The following is a 17485-nucleotide window of genomic DNA, read 5'->3' on the forward strand; positions in this document are numbered from 1 at the left end:
ACAGGAGCAGAGGGTGCACAAATCATTGAAGGTGGCAGGTTAGGTTGAGATAGTGATTAATAAAGCATACGGCATCCTGCACTTTATAATACTCTCCACTTGCCTGGATGGGAGCAGCTCCAACAACACTCAAGAAGCTCGACACCATCCAGGACAAAACAGCTTGCTTGATTGGCACCCCATCTACAAACATTCACTCCCTCCACCACCGACGCACAGTGGCAGCAGTGTGTACCATCTACAAGATGCACTGCAGCAAGGCACCAAGGCTCCTTAGACAGCACCTTCCAAACCCACGACCTCTACCAACTAGAAGGACAAGGGCAGCAAATGCATGGGAACACCACCACCTGCAAGTTTCCCTCCAAGTCACACACCATCCTGACTTGGAACTATATCGCCGTTCCTTCACTGTTGCTGGATCAAAATCCTGGAACTCCCTTCCTAACAGCACTGTGGGTGTACCTACCCCAAATGGACTGCAGTGGTTCAAGAAGGCAGCTCACCACCACCTTCTCAAGGGCAATTAGGGATGGGCAATAAATGCTGGCCTGGCCAGCGATGCCCACATCCCATGAATGAATAAAAAAGAATTTAGCAACAGTGGAGGAGTCGAGTGAAGTGGTGGTGAGGTAGAGCTGAGTGTCGTCAGCATACATGTGAAAACTAATGATATTGTTGAGGGTCAGCTTGACATGATCTAGGACAAAGCGGCCCACTTGATCAGCCCCATTCACCACCTTAAACATTCACTCCCTCCACTGTGGCCGTACTGTGTACCATCTACAAGATACACTGCAAAAACTCACCAAGACTCCTTTGACAGCGTCTTCCAAATCTGAGAACTCTACCACCCAGAGGGACAATGGAAGTAAGTGCATGTTAACATCACCACCTGCAAGTCCCCTTCCAAGTCACACACCATCCTGATTTGGAACTGTATTGTCATTGCTTCATTGTCCATGATCAAAATCCTGGAACTCCCTCCCGAACAGCACTGTGGGTGTACATATGCCACATGGACTGCAGCGATTCAAGAAGGTGGCTCATGACCACACTTTCCAGGGCATTTAGTTATAGGCAATAAATACTTGCCTTGCCAGTGACTCCCACATCCCACAAATAAATAACAAAGGGACAGCTGACGGATGTGTTCAACCTTAGTGACAAAGAAGTCCATGAGCTCCTCACGCTTATTGTTGAAGGTGAGGATGGAGAGGAGAGGGGTTAAGCACACAGTTTACAGTGGACAAAAGAGGACAGGGTTTATCCTTGCATTCAGTATGATACTGGAATAGTGGACAGCTTTAGCACAAGAGATCAGGAACCAATGTTGCTTTATGTGGTCCAGCCGGATTGGCTGTGAAAAGCTGAATAAATTGTCCGGCTTATCCATCCAGGTTTGTGTCCCTTGGACTACAGGGAAAATATATGAGGGTCTTTGCTGCTCAGACTGATATCTGATCTAGGGGTGGGTCCACAGCCAATGACTCAAGCATGCAATATCATTGTTGATGGAGATGGAGTTCAGAAGAGAATCAACACACAGCTAGACCAACCGCTTCTGCAATTATATATTGAGGAAAGAAAGCATATAAACTGTGCGCCGAAGGAAACTATAGTAATGTCTTACTAGATCCCAGAGTGATTGGGAGTTTGCATTCAATGTTTATGTGCTAGTCGGGACTCAACCTTGTGGAGGCACAGAATGCATATTTTTCGGGATGGCCCAATAATAACCAGACCCCAGAATGAATTCAACCTGGGAGAATGAGAGGTGTACAAGGAATTCCCATTAGGAGTAATAGCATTGGCAACAGGAATGTTGAGGAAATATGTTGGCCCTAGTTTTGTGACTATAATGAGGGCTATGCTATACATTTACTAATGTCAGGAGTCAACGGCCAGTGTAATGTCCCCCACAACAATGGGACCTACCACTTACACCGTCGAACAGGCCAGGGTATTGGTGATGGATGCACAGCCTACATCCCATTCGTGGAGTGCTTTCACTGAAAGTTTAGTCAGTGTTGTGACATCAGCCAGCCCATCAACCTAGTGAAAGTAGAAGTCACCAGGCAACCAGTTAGACTCAAGCCTTTGCAGGACATATTCACCCCATACCCTGCAATGTTACTAGGACCAAAGAATGGTTTCGTGATGTTGCAACCAAAACAATGCTATAAATGATTGACATTCAGAACTGGTTGCAGTGTTGCTTCACCTTATGTTATGACTAGGTGAGAAAGAGGTTTGGGGTTCTCTTTCAGCCTTCACCTGGTCTTTATTGTAACAGGATTTTTTTTTTAAACACACTGTTTTGACCTCCCCCTTGGTGAATCCTTGTTGACCACTTTCCAATTGTAAGGCAAAGAAATAAGTACAAACAGACCATCTTAGGTTTAAAAAAGAAAAGTGAAATTTATTAAAACTTAAACTCTAATTCATTTAACACCTACAGATACACGCAGCGCCCCACACTAGCATGGATACGTGATACGAACATGCAAAGACAGAAAAGAGCAGAAGAAAAAATAAAGTAGAGAGGTTTGAGGCAATATCAGAACAGTTTCTTGTAAATGTGCTTCAAGCTCACTCTAGTCCTTTTGTAGGTAGTTCTTGCTTGTGGGTAATTTTTCTTTTCGTTGGGGCCCAGTATTCTTCTTCAACTTCATTCACTGTAGGATACTTTTCTATTGGGGTTCCTGTGTCTTCAATGGTTTCCAAAGCTGGTGGGAATGAGATGACAGCAAACAGGAGAGAGGTCTTTTCAGTTCAGGAGAAAATACTTTCTGGGTTTTAAAACTCTGTGGCAAGTTCAAATTCAAAAAAACTCCAACAGCCAGTTAGTCATGTGACTAAACTGGTCTGACCATGTCTGTTTGTGCATTTGGCCATTTTAGCAGTTAACCTGGAATGCTAGCCTCTCCACCTTCAATGTCTGGTAATCAAAAGTCCATTGTGGATTAAATTGGAGTGGCCCTTTTGTCCTTTCCAAGCACTGTCTGTTATTATGCAAATGTCTTTCCAGTCAGGGGCTTGGCAACACCTTGTAATAGGCCTTCTTTTCTTCCCAGCAACAATTTTAAAATTTAATGTCCATATGGCAAAATATCTGTGCCACATTCTTGGCAGGTGGCAGCCTGCATGACACTCACTTCAACTGGTTTATCTACCTGGTGTGATGAGACTTATCAGGAGTTATACAAACAAATGAAATATTAGATTAATTCTAGGAATGCAAAGGTTTGTCCCTAATAAACAAACTCCAACCCCATAATCAATTTAGACCAAAACCTCATAAGGCAACACAATATTTGTGTCAGAATTGAGACCTGTTGCAGGATGGGGTATTGGTTGATGGAGGAGGTATGGCAAGAATAAATAGGTTAGACCTTGAAGCTATGAATGACAGGGTCAGACAGATAACCAAAAAGATTAAAATTATAATGAGATAACAAAAGGGTATAGAGGGAAGAGATTGAATGAGATCAAAATAATTGGCTTATCAGTATTTCAACTAATCGACAAGACTGGCCGGGTTTTTAATACTTTGAACACATTAATCAGCAAGACTAAAAATGCCTTGGAAATCGCATCAATGACTGCATATGGATCATGGATGTTAGGCAAGGTTAGAGAAGGCCTTAGCCAGCTAGACCAGGGACACATGCCACCATGGGTCATGAAAGACCAGCTTTTAGAAGGAATATCAGTCATTTAACAGCAGTTGTGACAAGTCCACCGGTTAATGAAGGTGACGATTGTATCACACAATTCAGACAAATGATTAGCCATGCAACACAGCAGGAATCATTATTGCCATTCATGATAAGGCACACACAGGGCTCATATTAAGGATGCCTATTTCACCATGTGTTGACCTCAGCCCAGTCTTCAGAATGGAGAAGATTGGAGTAACTCAGAGGAAATGTTTGTCAGGCATGAGCATGCCCCCAACCTAGTGATTATCAATAATTACAACTGCATCGCACCCGATTTATCAGGGTGCAACAATAAGGAGGATGCATGACTCTTCCGAATGATGTTACTGATCACTATGTACATATGGATACAGAAATATCAATTGTACTGTATCAGCAGAAGCGAGTTGGCATCATCCTCTTAGTCATAATTATTGGGACAAAGGAGAAGATTGTCTCAGCACCACAGCTCCCTCATATCAGTATGGTGTCCAGACCACATACAAACATATGAACATATTAACTAGGAGCAGGAGTAGGCTATTCGTTCCCTGGAGCCTGCTCCATCATTCTTTAAGATCATGGCTGATCTGTATGTGGAAGCAACTCCACTTTCCTGCCTACCCTTTGACTCCCTTGCTTGTCAAGAATCTGTCTACCTCTGCCTTAAAAACATTCAATGACCTTGCCTCCACTGTTCTCCAGGGAAGAGAGTTCCACAGACTCATGACCCTCTGAGAGAAACAATTTCTCCTCATCTCTGTCTTAAATGGGAGACCCTTTATTTTTAAACTGTGCCCCCTAGCTTTAGTCTCTCCCTCGAGGGGAAACATCCTTTCAGCATCCACCCTGTCAAGTCCCCTCAGGATCTTACATGTTTCAATAAGATCACCTCTCATCCTTTGAAACTCCAGTGAATACAGACCCAACCTGTACAACCTTTCCTCATAAGATAACCCTCTCATCCCAGGAATCAGTCGAGTGAACTTTCTCTGAACTGCTTCCAATGCAATTATATCCTTTCTTAAGTAAGGAGACCAAAAATGTAATCAAAACTCTAGCCAATGCTTTGTATAACATCTCTACTTTTATATTCCATTCCTCTTGCAATAAACAACAACATTGCATTTGCTTTCTTAATCACTTGCTGTACATGCATACTATCGTTTGTGTACTAGGACACCAGATCCCTCTGCATCTCAGAGTTCTGCATTCTCCCTCCATTTAAATAATATGTTGCTTTTCTATCATTCCTGCCAAAGTGGACAAGTTCACTTGTCCCAATTATACTCCATCTGCCAAATCTTTACCCACTCACTTTACCTATCTATATCCCTTTGCAGACTCCTTATGTCCTCTTCACAACTTACTCTCCTACCGAACTTTGTGTCACCAGCAAATTTAGCACCCATAGAGGGGCTGGCCACTCTTTCCCCAGCAACAGCATCCAGCGCCATCGCGCAGGCATAGGCGCCATGTTTAAAGGGCCTCAAGCCCTTAGAAGAAATTTGAATTTTTAAAAGCACAGTGTTGAACATTGTCATTAAAAAATTAAATAAAAGTTGGAGGCCCTTTCCCACCCCACCCCCAATGTTTGTTTTTGGGCCTATCGCTCCAAAATTAACTTTATTCCCAACCTGAACATCCCCCCCCCAATCATGCTACCTTTGCCTTTCAACCCCTTCCCACTATCCCGGAGTTCTGAAGGCATGGGAGTTCTGGCTGGCGGCTGGAATATCGAAGTGGGACATCCGCCGGGACAAGGTAAGTTAATTTGCATTAATTTCAATTCATTTTAATACTAAAATGAACGCACTGAGGCCTTGCCCCTGCTGGTAAAATGCGGCATGGACTTCGCGGCATCAGGGGTCGTAGCGGGCCTCTCCCGGAAGGAATTTTCTGGGACTCCCCACCATGATCTCCGATGTCAGAGGGTTAGTAAAATTCAGCCCTCTGATTCCTGTTCGCTCACCCATCCTCTATCCATGCGAATATGTTACCCTCTATACCAGGGGCTCTTATTTTGTTCAGTCATCTTTGATGTGGTACCTTGTCAAATGCCTTCTGGAAATCCAAGTACACCTCATCCACAGGTTCCCCTTTATCCACGTTGCCTGTTACTTCCTCAAAGAACGTTAATAAATTAGTCAAGCACAATTTCCCTTTCACAAAACCATATTGACTCTGCATGACTGCATTGAGATTTTCTAAATGACCTGCTACAACCTCCACAATAATAGATTCCAACATTTTGCGTATAACAGATGTTAAGCTAACTGGCCTGTAATTTTCTGCTTTCTGTCTTCCTCCTTTCTTGAATAGCAGAGTTACATTTGCTATTTTCCCATCTGACGGGACCTTTCCAGAATCTAGAAAATTTTGGAAAATTAAAACCAATGCAACCACCATCTGAGCCACTTCTTTTCAATTCCATATTTTTATTAATTAAATTTAAATTCCACCAGCTGCTGTGGTGGGATTTTAACCTGTATCCCCAGGCTTTAGCCTGAGTCTCTGGATTACTAGTTGAGTGACATTACCACTATCGCACTATCAACTGACATACCTGCTAAATGCCAAAAACCACACTCAGATCAATACTTCTGCCTCAGACACCATAGCACCCGTACTTCACAATCACATGGGTTAGTTTGGATGCAATATCCCTCCGATTCAAGAACATTTTGTAACCTTAATTAGGAGGCTTAATGACTTTGAAAATTACTATACCAGCTGCAACAAAGGATTCAGGAATTATCTGCTGACATCAAGGACTTGATCCAGAAAGCTTAAGATACATCTCCACTGGGTCAGAATTGCAGCACATGTCTTGGTGGTACTGCAAGTGGTTGTTATACTAAGTGTTATGATGGCCTGTTTAGAACGTGTTCTTCGAAAGTTTAACAGTCAAGCTAATAATCAGGAACTAGCTACACTTGTAAAAATAGGCTCTTTATCGCAATATCTGAAGCATTTACAATAAAATGATGAACCAGAGACACAAATAGAGATTAATGGTTTCTATCTAATAACGGCTACGGAGATAAAGTGAGCAAGGTTGGGAAATAAATATTCCAAAGTACACAACATTTTGAAAAGACAGGATGAATGGAAAAGGAGGAGGAGTAGCCCTGATAGTAAAGGATGACGTAAGGACAGCAGTGAGAAAGGATCTTGGTTCAGAGGATCAGGAAGTTGAATCAGTATGGGTGGAGATTAGGAATAACAAGGGTCAGAAAATGCTGCTGGGACTAGTTTATAGGCTCCCTATCAGCAGCTATACAATTGGACGTAGCATGAAACAAGAAATAATTAGAGCTTCTACCAAAGGCAATGTAATAATTGTAGGGAACTTTGTAGGATTCAGTGTTGGGACCCTTGCTTTTCCTGATACATATTAATGATCTAGACCTAGGTGTACAGGGTACAATTTCATAGTTTGCAGATGATTCGAAACTTGGAAGCATTGTGAACTGTGAGGAGGATAGTGTAGAACTTCAAACACACATTGACAAGTTGGTGGGATGGGCAGACAGGTGGCAGATGAAGTTCAATGCAGAGAAATGTGAAGTGATTCATTTTGGTAGGAAGAATATGGAGAGACAATATAAAATAAAGGGTACAATTCTAAAGAGGGTGCAGGAGCAGAGGGACCTGGGTGTATATGTGCATAAGTCATTGAGGGTCGCAGGGCAGGTTGAGAGAGCGTGATTAATAAAGCATACAGTATCCTGGGCTTTATTATAGGGGCATAAAGTACAAGAGTAAGGAAGTTATGTTGAACTTGTATAAGACACTAGTTCGGCCTCAGCTGGAGTATTGCATCCAGTTCTGGGCACCTGCTTTGGAAAAGATGTGAGGGTATTGGAGAGAGTACAGAAAAGATTCACAAGAATGGTTCCAGGGATGAGGAACTTCAGTTATGAAGATAGATTGGAGAAGTTAGGACTGTTTTCCTTAGAGAAGAGAAAGCTGAGAGTTGATTTGATAGAGGTATTCAAAATCATGAGGGTTCTGGACAGAGTAGATAGAGAGAAATTGTTCCCACTCGTGAAAGGATTGAGAACGAGAAAGCACAGATTTAAAGTATTTGGTAAGAAAAGCGAAGTGACATGAGGGAAAGCTTTTTCACGCAGAGAGTGGTTAAGGTCTGGAATGCACTGCCTGAGAGTGTGGTGGAGGTAGGTGCAACTGAAGCATTCAAAAGGGAATTAGACAGTTATATGAAAAGGAAGAATGTGCAGGGTTACAGTGAGAAGGCAGGGGAATGAACTGAGTAAATTGCTCTGTCGGAGAGCCGGTGTGGCCACGATGGGCCGAATGGCCTCCGCCTGCACTGTAACAATTCTGTGATTCTGTAATCTTCATATAGATAGGACAAATCAAATTGGCAAAGGTAGTCTGGAAGATGAGTTTGGAGAATGCTTTTATGACAGTTTCCTGGATCAGTATGTTGTGCAACCAACAAGGGATAAAGCTATTTTAGATCAAGTGTTGTGATAAAAGGTAGGGTTAATTAGTAATATCATAGTAAAAGATCCACTGGGAAAAATATGATCAAAAGACAATTGAATTCCATATTAAATTTGGTAGTGACTTACTCCAGTCCCAAACAAAAATCTTAAACTGAAACAAAGCCAATTACATAGGTATGAGGGGAGGGCTGGCTGAGGTTGATTGGGTAAATGGACTAAAAAGTATGGCGGTAAATAATCAGTGGGAAACATTTTTTAAAAATTAAAAATTTTCAATAAAAATACATTCCATTAAAAAACAAAAACGCAGCAAGAAAATGCATCAGTGGCTTACTAGGGAATTTAAGGATCATATTAGATTAAAAGAAGAGTTTTATAATGTTGCAAAGAATAGTATTAAGCCTGAGGATTAGGAGTATTTTAGAAATCAGCAAAGTGTGACTAAAACATTAATAAAAAGAGAAAAATAGAATGAGAGTAAACTAGCCAGGATTATGAAAACAGATTGCAAGGATTGTAAGTAAGGATATAAAAAGGAGAGCAGCTAAAGTAAACACTGGTCCCTTAGATGCAGAGACAGGAGAAATTATCATTGGGAATGAGGAAATGGCAGACAGTGAACAAATATTTTGTGTTAGTAGTAGACACAAATTCCAGACCAGAAACAGAGGGTAACAAAGGGGCTAAAAAGAGTGAGGAACTTAAGGTAAAATTAATATCAGCAAAGAAAAGTATTGCAGAAATTTAAGAGACTAAAAGCTGAAAAAAAGGATGTAAAGATAAGCCCAGCAACTACAGACCATTCAGTTTAACTGCAGTGGTGGGGAAACTTCTAGAAACAATAATTCGGGATCAAATTAATAGTCACATGGACAATGTGGATTAATTAAGGAAAGCCAGCATGGATTTGTAAAGGAAAAATCATGTTTAACTAACTTGCTGGAGTTTTTTGAAGAGGTAACAGCAAGGGTTGATGAGGGCAATGCTATTGATGTGGTGTACATGGACGTCCAAAAGACATTTGACACATGCCGCACAACAGACTTGGGAGCAAAATTATAGCTCATGGAATAAATGGGACAGTAGCAACATGGATACAACATGAAAAGCAAACTACTGCGGATGCTGGATATCTGAAATAAAAACGAGAAATGCTGGAAACACTCAGCAGGTCTGGCAGCATCTGTGGAGAGAGAAGCAGAGTTAACGTTTCAGGTCAGTGACCCTTCTTCATGGATACAACATTGGCTGACTGACAGAAACAGAGAGTAGTGGTTAATGGATGTTCTTCGGGCTGGTGGAAGGTTTGTAGTGGAGTTCTCCAGCGGTCAGTGTTGGGACCCTTGCTCTTCCAGATTGTATTAATGACCTAGACCTTGGTGTGCAGGGCACAATTCCAAAATTTGCAGATTATGCAAAACTTGGAAGTATTGTGAACTGTGAGGAGAATAGTATAGAACTTCAAAAGGACTTAGACAAGTTCGTGGAATGGGCAGACAAGTGGCAGATGAAGTTCAAAGCAGAGAAATATGAAGTAATTCATTTTGGTAAGAAGAACATATATAGGTTATCTGTAAAGGATGAAAGTGCAGGGTTACGGGGAGAAGGCAGGGGAATGGCATTAGGTGAATTGCTCATTTGGAGAGCCGATGCAGACACAATGGGCCAAATGGCCTCCTCCTGCACTAAAACAATTCTGTTATTCTGCGATTCTGAAAAATCCCCAGGACCTAATGGTCAACATCATGGTTGTCCAACATATGGCCCACGGGCCAGAGTCCATCCAGCCTGTGGATGTAAGCTGCAGGAATGCCAGGCAGCTTAGTGGGCAGCTATAGGTGTGTTAGGACCCTGCACCCACACAACATGGTTGTGCCCAGCTGAGAGGTGGCATTCACAGCCTGCCTCCATAATCTACATTAATAGTAAGTGCACAGATGGGGAGCGGGGTGTGGAGAGCAGAGAGCGAGGATTTGGGAGCGGAGAATGGGGAGTATGGAGAGAGAGACAGAGACAGAGAGAGTGGGGGAGAGAGAGGGGGAGATAGACAGAGAGGATGTAGAGGGAGGGACAGACAGAGAGCAAGAGACGGGAAGAGGGAAAGACAGACAGAGAGAGATGGGGAGATGGAGAGAGAGACAGAGAGGGGAGAGGGAGAGACAGACAAAGAGAGAGAGAGTGAGAGAAGGAGAGAAAAAGAGGGGGGAAAGGGAGAGACAGACAAAGAGAAGGGAGAGGAAGAGTGAGATAGAGGACAGAGAGAGAGGGGGGAGGAAGAGATAGGGAGAGAGGGGAGAGAAAGAGACAGAGAGAGAGAGAGCAAAACATAGACAGAGGAAGAGGGGATTGAGAGAGAGAGGGGATTGAGAGACAGAGAGGGAGAGAGACGGAGCGCGAGGTTAGAGAAAGAGGGAGACGAGAGAGAGAGAGAGAGGAGACAAAGAGATCAAGATCACTCCTGGAATACTCCACATCACTACATTAGTATGCAGACAGAGATTGAGTATTTATGCAAGCAACAACAATGCCAAGTATGTCCCTAAATTATTGTTCAACATAGTGACGAGAAAGTAAGTCAATAAATTAGTCTTCTTATTTAAAGCTTCTTCACAAAAATTCACATTTGTTGTTGTTTTGATTAGTGGAATAAATTTTAATGCCTTCATCGTTCTGAAATTTTCTCATCAGCCCCCGATGTCGGAGAAAAATGGTAATGTGGCCCTCCAAGTGAAAAGGTTGGACACCCGTGCTCTAAATTATAAGGTGACCCCTCTGTATCTCTAAATGGTCTCAATATGTCTTTGATTAATCTTTTGTAAATTATGTTTCCTCCGGGTGCTCCGGTTTCCTCCCACAAGCCAAAAGACTTGCAGGTTGGTAGGTAAATTGGCCATTATAAATTGCCCCTAGTATAGGTAGGTGGTAGGGAAATATAGGGACAGGAGGGGATGTGGTAGGAATATGGGATTAGTGTAGGATTAGTATAAATGGGTGGTTGATGGTCGGCACAGACTCGGTGGGCCGAAGGGCCTGTTTCAGTGCTGTATCTCTAAAACTAAAAAAAAACTAAAGCCTTTGCTCTTTCCCTTTATGTTGACTTCAAGTCTTCTTTCATGCTCTTATCTTATCTCATTTGATTCCCTTCTATACTTATTGTATTTGTCATTCTTTTCTTTTGTATTATCCCGAATATGTCTCACATGCCTCTTCTTCATCTCTAAAGATTAACTCATCATATCTTGCTTTACAAAATTAATGTTCATTTCCACAGAGAATAATTTCTATTTCTGAGCTCTCAATGGGTTTTTTGAATCGGGATATTTGGGCAGTAATTGTTCATATGTTTGCAGAAAGTCAGTGGTGTTCTTGCAAGAATGCATACCTTTACAAAGGGGCGAATTTTACTGGGCCTCCGACTTCGGGGGGCATGGCGGTGGGGCCCAGAAAATACCTCCAGGGGAGGCCTGCCACAGGCCTTGATGCCGGGAAGGCCCCGCCCCATATTACCAGCGGGGCCTTAATACCTACCTCGTCGTGCCTGCCGACCCGCTGCCGTAGTCCAGCTGGTTGCCGGGACTCCTGTGCCTTCAGATCACCGTTTGAAGACCTGAGGCAGCACACTGGTTAGGAGGGGGGGAGCAGGTAAGTTTGCAGGGAAGCGGGTGGAGGGGAGTGGGGAAAACTGTTGGGATTGGTGGAGGAGATGGTGGGAAGGGGTTGAAGGTGAAAGTTAACAAAGTTCAGGGGAGGGAAGGTTGGGATCACAAGGCAAGTTTTTTTGGGGGGAAAAGGGCAATTGATAAATTGTTTAGTCATGGGGGGTGGGATAGGGGCTTGAATTTTTTCGTGAATTTTTTACTTTAATTTTAAATAGTATACAACTTTAAAAATTTAAATGAAGTTGAAGGGCTTGAAGCCCTTTAAAAATGGTGCTGGCGTCTGTGCAGTGACACTGGACGCGTTGCCAGGGATGGAGCGCCCACCCCTCCACATCATCAGGGTGGGCCGCGAAGTAAACTTCGTGCATGCACCCCGCAGATTTTGAAGCTCACTGCCAAAATTCAGCCCGAAGTGTTCAGTTGACCTCACAAAATGTTACTGCAGTAGTTACACTCCTGAGAGAGTTACTGTGATTGCTATCATTTTCATTTTTCTTGTTAGCAAATCTTAAGTTTTTGAAGCCGTTTCCTGAAATGTATTTATTGCACTGATGGATATCTGTAGAACAGAATAAGAACTGTATTTCTTTCCATCAATATTTGTGTGGCAGTAAGCATGAATTTTTTCTATTAATTAATTTGATGCATGCAAAAGCAAAATATTGCAGATGCTGGAAATCTAAAATAAAAACAGAAAATGCAAGACATACTCAACAGGTCTAGCAGCATTTGTGGAGATAGAAAGAGAGTTAACCTTTCAGGTTGATAACCTTTCATCAGAACATTCTGAAGACGAAAGGTCACTAACCTGAAACATTAAGTTTGTTTCTCTCTCCAAAATCTGATCCACGTTTGCACTGGGTTTGTGTAATCTGGTGCCTTCTAGTATCACTTTTTTAAGGATTACTGGTTGCACTTTTAAAAAATGTTATTTACCTTAAAAATTGCCATATACATCCACAGTAGTCTAAGACTTCTCTGCATAATGGCCTATGTTTCTATTTGTTTACTCCCTCTTCCCAGTTTTGTCCTCACACATTCCCATCATCCCCTGAAAGCTGTGAATTAATGCTTGGCAACACTTCAGAGAGCACCAACTACCTTCCTACACATCCCTCTACAGTGGCGCAGTGCAGCCTCACAGCTCCAGTGACCCGGGCTCAATTCTGGGTACTGCCTGTGCGGAACTTGCAAGTTCTCCCTCTAACTACGTGGCTTTTCGCCGGGTGCTCTGGTTTCCTCCCACAGCCAAAGACTTACAGGTTGATAGGTAAATTGGCCATTATAAATTGCCCCTAGTATAGGTAGGTGGTAGGGGAAGGTGGGGATGTGAGAGGGTAATGACTTTAATGTAGGATTAGTATAAATGGGTGGTTGATGGTCAGCACAGACTCAGTGGGCCGAAGGGCCTGTTTCAGTGCTGTATCTCTAAATAAATAAATAAATAAGTGTGTACATGTGCTTTATTTACTGATCATTTTCCCATAACTGGTGCAGTCAACAGAATACATGAAATTTTATTTCTATAGTGATTAACTTTCTGCCGAGAAGATTCTGCTCATGCTGAGTAGAAAAGGCAATTTCTTTCTTAATGGTTTGGTGGGATTTGTAATGGATGCATTGATCAGCATCTGAGGACTCTTTTTCCTGAATGTACATTTGGCTATCAATTTTTTTTTAATTCATTCCTGGGATGTGGGCGTCACTGGCTAGGCTAGCATTTATTGTCCATCCCTACTTGCTCTTGAAAGTACTAGAAACAAACTGGCTATTCTTGGATTCACTTTGATTTCTCTTTGGAGAGAGTTCACAGAAGTGAAGAGAGGCCAATCAGAAATCTAAAATCTTGAATATTGAGGATGTCCCTAGAAGATTTATTTTAGTTATTTTGTGTTCAAAAATCTGAATAATTAATTAAAATATCATGAAATTAAGGTTTTGTAATTTAGCTAAACTTAAAGATCCATGTGAGGGTAATAGTAAGAAATCTCATTTGCATAATGACATGCTCAAGTTGAAGAAGTAAGAGCTATTTAGTAATTAACAATGTCCAAATTGGTATTTATTTACAGCCGAGAATATTAATTCCATTGTGTTGCAACAGCAGATTGGAAGTTAGCAATTGTAACACTGCTATTCAAGAAAGGAGGGAGAGAGAAAAAAGGGAACGACAGGCCAGTTAGCCTGACATCAGTCATTGGGAAAGTACTAGGGTCTATTAAGGAAGTCTTAATAATGCACTTAAAAAATCATTATATGATCAGGCAAAGTCAACATGGTTTTACGAAAGGAAAATCGTGTCTGACAAATTTATTGGAGTTTTTTGAAGGTGCAACTAGTAGAGTAGATAAAGGGGTACCAGTAGATATCGTATATTTGGATTTCTAAAAGTGATTTGAAAAGGTACCACACAAAAAGTTAATAGGCAAGATAAGGACTCATGGAGTTGGGGGTAATATATTAGCATGGATAGAGGATTGGTTAACGGACAGGAAGCAAAGAGTAGGCATAAATGGGGCATTTTCAAATTGTCAGGGTATGACTAGTCGAGTGCCACAAGCATCAGTGCTGGAGTCTCAGCTATTTACAAACTATATTAATGACTTAGACAAAGAGACCAAGAGTAACGTATCTAAGTTTGCTGATGATACAAAGGTAGGTGGAAATGCAAGCTGTGAGCAGGACACAGAGAGGCTGCAAAGAAATATAGACATGTAAAGTGAGTAGGCAACAAGGTGGCAGATGGAGTATAATGTGGGGAAATATGAGGTTATTCACTTTGGTCATAAGAATAGAAGAGCAGAATTTTTTTTTAAAGGTGTTGAAACTTGTAAACATTGATGTTCAGAGAGACTTGGGTGTGGTCGTACAAGGAACACAAAATGTTAGCACGCTGGGACAGCAAGCAATGAGGAAAGCAAATGCATGTTGGCCTTTATTACAAGGGGATTGGAGTACAAGAATAAGGAAGTCTTGCTACAGTTGTACAGGGCTTTAGTGAGATCACACCTGTGCAGTTTTGGTCTTCCTATTTAAGGAAGGATATACTTGCATTGGAGACAGTACAGTGAAGATTCACTAGATTGGTCCCTGGTATGAGAAGGTGGTCCTATGATGAGGGGCTGAGGAAATTGGGCCTATATTCTCTGGAGTTTAGAAAAATGAGAGGTGATCTCATTGAAACTTACAGGATTCTGAAAGGGCTTGACAGAGTTTCCGCTGGCTGGGGAATTTAAACAGTGGCACAGTCTCAGGATATGGGGATGATCATTTAGGACTGAGATGAGGAAAAATTTCTTCACTCAAAGGGTTGTGAATCTTGGTATTTCTCGACCTCAGAGACTAGTGGATGCTCCATCGTTCAATATATTTAAGGGTGGAATAGACAGATTTTTGGTCTCACAGGGAATCAAGGGATAAGGGATGCAGGTGGGAAAGTGGAGCTGAAGCCCAAAATCAGCCATGATTAGGCCCTGTGGTGTACTCCTGCTCCTATTTCTTATGTTCTTAAAGTTACCTGAATTATTGCTTTTCATCTAAAGACCAGTTTTATTGCTAGGGATCCAATTAACATGTTGTGACATATAGAACTGCAGTATCCCTTTTCCAGGAACTTTTATTTTTCTTCCATGTTGAAATATGCAACAAATTACAAGTACAGGTTCATTCCAAGAATGTGTTACTTCGAGAAGGGCCCACTGCACATTACTTGCGGTGGGGGGGACCTCGATGCGCACCCCACCCCCCCAACCCCGGCGCCTGGCGGTGGGCCCTTCATCTGCATATTAAAATGAATCGTAATGATATTTAAATTAACTTACCTGCAGGCGGCAGCCGTCCCCCGCCGATTTTACGTCCTTTGTTCGGTCTTCTCATACCTTCAGAACTCCATACGGAGTTCCAAGGCAAGAACCTGGTGGGGAGGGGGGAAGAATAACATTTTCAGGGTGGGAGGGGTGGAGGAGCGGGAAAAACAATTTTGATTGGCTGTGGAGATGTTGGGAAGGGGTCGAAGGGCAAAAGATTGAAGGTTGGGGGGAAAGTACGAGTATTTGAAAAAGCCAATTGTTGGTCATTTCGGGCAATGAAATGACCATTGTGGGTTTGGGGAAGGGCCTCCATCACTTAATTTTATATTTAATAAAAATTACTACTGATGTGCCTTTAAAAATTAAAATTATTTAGAAGAGCTTAAAGCCCTTTAAAAATGGCGCCAGCGCCTGAGTGGTGGCGCCGGATGCTGTTGCCGGGGACGCGATGGCCGCTCCCTTTGCGTCATTGGGGGTAGCCGCTCTGTCCCCTCTATTTCAATGAGCCCCTGCGCGTAATATCGCGGGGGCTCAGGGACGGCACATCCGAGTGGGCTGCACGTCGCCATTAGAGTGCGCCGCCCTCGTAAAATTCAGGCCTTAGTTTCCCTTTGTACCCTTTGGTCTTCTGACTCTAATCTCCTGTATAATTCCTCCTCCCCTACATTTTAACATTGTTAGTGACAGAGCTTGCTGCTGCCTAGGCCCTATGCATTCAAACTCTTTCCTATACCGCTCCACTTTTCCAATCTCTACTTCAAAAACCTTCTCAATAACCAAATCTTGTTCAAGTCTTCAGTTATCCCTCTTAAAATCTTTCTCTTACTATTTCTCTGTGAAGTATCTTGGGATGTTTTGGTTGTTGTAGGCATTATATAAATGCAAGCTACTGTTTTGATGACTCCACATTTAACTCATTCTGAATACAATTTTTTATGTAACAGGAAAATTGCCTAAACTATCTCCTTTTTATGTGCATGAATAGTTATTTGTTTATATCTGTATATATTGTATATATTAAGCTCCATCTTCTTTGCTCCTGCATACCTCAACCAGAGCTCATATGGACATCCACTACTGCTTCAGTGTGATATTTGTATTTCCAACAATCTCTTGCCAATCCCTCGGTCTAATATCTTCATAAATGTTGGGTACAACAACCACCTTGACTTATATTTTGTTCAGCTCATTTGACAGGAAGTCAGCCCCTGTTATTTTGAAGCCAATGAACCATTCTTTAAATGAGGATGACACTCCACATAGCATGGAAAGGTAAAATGCAAAAAATAAAAGACCCTTCTAACTTTTAAAATCTATTTTACTTCATGTATAAGATAATCAATGACTACATCATCTTGAGTGCTTTTCAGTCACTTTTTAGCACGAGGATATCAATTGTCTTTAATTATATGCAGGTGGAGGGCATTAATGAGGCTGTGTGCATGTTTTGAGTAAGGTACTTTATGTTTGTAATCCTTTATTCTGTAAACTAAATGTAAGACTGAGTAAAGATTGGCTCCAGTTCTATCCAACAACAGGCTTTCTGGAATAGAACATAATAGCAGAGGAAAGTTGCCCAAAGATGATGGTTGGAAACTAAGGCTATTGTGGAAAATGGCAGAAAGCAAGTGTAAAGTGTTGGGGTATGATTACTCTCTGATGTTCTGACTCTAAACCATATGACCAGTGGAAGAATGAAGTGGATATGTAGACATGGGCTATGTTCCTACCAAAGAGTAACCAAGATATGGCCTTGGGATTGTCACTTCCTACCAAGGGTAAAATCAGAAGTAAAGTATTTTGTGAGCTGGATGCTAATCAGTTGGATACTGATTAAG

This window comes from Heterodontus francisci, chromosome 4 (assembly GCF_036365525.1).
Source record: "Heterodontus francisci isolate sHetFra1 chromosome 4, sHetFra1.hap1, whole genome shotgun sequence".
In the NCBI taxonomy this organism is placed as follows: domain Eukaryota; kingdom Metazoa; phylum Chordata; class Chondrichthyes; order Heterodontiformes; family Heterodontidae; genus Heterodontus; species Heterodontus francisci.